We start from the raw sequence: 3,668 nt of genomic DNA, 5'->3' as shown, positions 1-3,668 counted from the left end.
TTCAGAATGGCCAGCGATAATCAGGGAGAAGCAGATGGCAGCTTTACTCTATTTGATGTGATACCCTGAGGAAATTTCATTTTCTTATTTTTTTAAATGAAAATCCAAGTTCATGCCAGTCTTTCTGCATATGTAATGTATTCATAGGTGAGCATGAAAGTGTTAAAAAGTGAAACATCTACTAGACTAGCAATTAGCCCAGTCACTGCTGCTAGTGAACAAACAGGGATAAGAAAGCACTTGCTGGTCAACATAACCAAATGAACATTACTAAAAAATGGCAAGATGACTTTAATATTTCAGTCAGGTATGGTTTTTCTCTACCACTGAAAAACAGAAATTAATATATATATATATATATGGCATATATATATATATATATATATATATGCCTTTGTTAGAATTAAAACAGAAAAAAGAAAACCTTTTATTAAGGCTTCTCTGGGCATCCACAATGACTGTGTCAGGCATGTTTGCAGGCATAGAAGAAAGTCACACATCTGTCTATTCCAGTATTACATGGATTTGTGCAGTAGCGAACAGGAAAAAAAAAATAGCTACCCACGCAGAAGTCTGAAAATTTAACAATTAACTGAGATACAATTTTGTGCAATATTGATATTTACTAAGTTCTTAGCATATAGAAAGCACAGTTCTAAATTATTTTCATGTGTTATCATAGTGTCTTCTTATTTCTAATCTCTCTTGCTTCAGACTCTCCTTAGCATCGGTGATCTTAACAGAGTATGCTTATCAGATCATACCAGCTCCCACTTTATTGGTCCTGTTTCATTTCTGCTTCAACTCCAGGGACATTATGATATAACTGTCATTTTCCCATTGTGTTTCACTTTATCTTAACTTTCTATTAACTTTGTCTACTTGAGTTCACACACATGGACCCACATCTTTAACTCTCCTTTACTCACTCAGCTTCAGTACTATTCAACCTTCATTATAATCCATTTTGGACTGATCCCTTAACATCAAATTAAGCATTAGCTTTTTGCCACAACAATAACTTTTAACAATCATGATTGAACTGATTATTATAGCAATTGTCCTTATAATTTGGATTATGGCAGTTCACAGCCATTCCTTGGTTGGTGAACTTGACAAGGATTCCTTGATTGTTATGTGTTCAGAGTATTACTATTACATGGTATTCATGTGTAAGGCTTGTCTCTGTTAATAAGCCAGACAGAAGAGAAGAGACATGAAACAATCAGAGCAAGTCATAAAACAATAAAATGTGCTGAGTTTAATAAAATTCTTCCCTTTGAAAATTTCCTACTGCTTCTTCCCCGCACACCTGCTCCCGAGTTCCCACAGACTATTTTTCTCCTCTTGCCCCATTCTCATCTATGCAGATTTCTCTGCAGGCATTTCCTTCATCTATTTATTCTGTCCAGTTATGAGATCTTGCCAAAGTGGATACTTGGGTAGCTCAGAACAGTAGCAGACTCTTAGTAAATATCTTAGAAACGACAGATGTAGAAGTAATGATGGAGGTATGTCCCTAGTTCCTCTTTTCTCTTTGGATGTTTCCAGGAGAGAAGGAGGGAAAAAGAGACAAAGAAAGAGAGAGAGACACAGACACACACACACACACAGAGAAGTTGCCTCTCATAGTCTTGGCTCCGGACAGTATGTAAGCTCTCCTGGGTGGTGGCTGAGTGTTTTATAGGAACAATATGTGGATCAGGATTTTTTAAATTCATTTTTAAGTTCATACATCATTATTCCCTTCTTCTATGCTCCATGATGGCATTTGAGAGATGAACACTTATATAACATGAAAATAAAGGACTTGGGGACTTGTTTAACATCCTTATATACTCCAATATGGCTTAATATTGCAGTACCCAAAACTCTAATTTAGGTTTAACAAGTAAAATATAAACATAAATAATTATAGTCCCTGATCTTTTCTGTTTCTCTCTTTTTCTACGCTGAAGAAAATATGCTATGTTAGTTAAGAAGATAATGACATTAGGCTTTTATTTAATTTTGATTTGGACTATAACATAATTTTCTCTTTTGGTGTTGACATATTTAAGAAAATTTAAATATATATTTGCTCTTGGAGTCTGTAAGAGAGAGGTTGGTAACCATATCGAATATACCGAAATTCCTGCTCTGTCCCCAGATTCTTTCTGAAGGGAAGAAGTAGTCGTTGATGGGACCAGAGCTAGACCTCCATTTCAGGGCAACCTGGTCATAGGCTAGGCAGGTCCACTATGAGGTCAAGAACAAAAGGTGCTGCCAGGCAGACCACACAGCCTGTCTCTGTATGGGATTCGGATAGGGCACTAAGAGCAAATAGGCAGTGGGTAGATAAGGAAAGACATAAAAACAAAATACACGAAGATAAGCAGAAGCAAAAGAGTAGTACAGTCATAGGGGTAAATAAGTTAGGTTGGCCTGGAGGTGCCTTGAATCTTCGGGCACAGTTGTCTGGTGTCCCTTAGTCTAGTCTCTCCTCATGCCATTGATCTGATTGCAGCTCTGTTGATGGAGGAGGCTGTCAGTTAGCTCTGGACCATCAAATGGCCTAAACCAGTACACATTTTCCTACGCGTTCATTGTTGTGCTAGCCTCTCAAATCTGATAATTACTTTGGGTGTAATGCAGGAGTCACTACTGGATATCTATTCCCACCTGTGGCCTTCCGTATTTGGAGAAACCTGAGAAATGGAGAGAAATCCTCCAGGAGGCTCCTGGGAAGTGTTCTTATCCCAAGAAAAGGCTACAGGAAGATGTAGTCTCCTTTGCTTCTGGTTGCTGGTGTGTCCAAGAAGGAAGTGGACGCTGAGGAAAGCAGAGACAAAAAGGACAAACAGGGTCTTTGGAGATAGACCTGAGCCATTAAATCAACCTAAAGCCAATCTGACTCCTTGCCCTGCCATTAGTCAAAATGAGAAGTCTTCTACATTTAAACGTGTTTGAGTTGAGTTCCTATTACCATGTAGAAACTGTACTTGGAGTTTTGAGTTTCCCCTTCCTTTCAGTTGAAGATTTCTTACAATGAAGATGTTGGAGAAATCTGGTGAGCCATTGGGGTTTTCCTATGATAGGGGAAGATTTTAAACAGAAGTCCTGATATTTCAGGCCTGGTTCCCATTGCAGCAGGAAACACAAGTCAGCTTCTGGTCCATATCTTGACCATTGGCCTGAGGCTCCAGGAAATGAAAAAGAGTGAGAGGGTTGATGTCAATGGAACACTCGGAGAGGACCCTTGTCTGCCCATATCCCTTCTAGTGCCCAGCCATTCACTTAGATCTTCCATCCCAGGATCCCGGTAGGGATTATGTTACATTCCAATGATATGACAGCCCCGAGATAAGGGACATTTCCAGGCATCTTTATGCAAATGAATTTGTGATGTTTTTCTTTAGATTGAGTTTTCAAATGGAAGAACAGAGAAGGGGAAGGAAACAAAAGTCCTGATAAAGAGAATGTCTTAGTTCGCTAGGGTGGCCATAAAGAAACATCACACACTGGGTGGCTTAACCACCCCAAACTTACTTTCTTATAGTTCTGGAGGCTGGATGTCCAAAATCAAGATGCCTGCAGGTTGGGTTCCTTCAGAGGCCTCTCTCCTTGGCTTGCAGATGGCTGCCTTCTCCATGTGGCCTCACACACCCTTCTCTCAGCATGCCCACACC

This window comes from Canis lupus, chromosome 1 (genome assembly GCF_048164855.1).
Source record: "Canis lupus baileyi chromosome 1, mCanLup2.hap1, whole genome shotgun sequence".
NCBI lineage: Eukaryota > Metazoa > Chordata > Mammalia > Carnivora > Canidae > Canis > Canis lupus.
The sequence above is the reverse complement of the archived record's forward strand: the minus strand, read 5'-3'. Positions refer to the sequence as shown.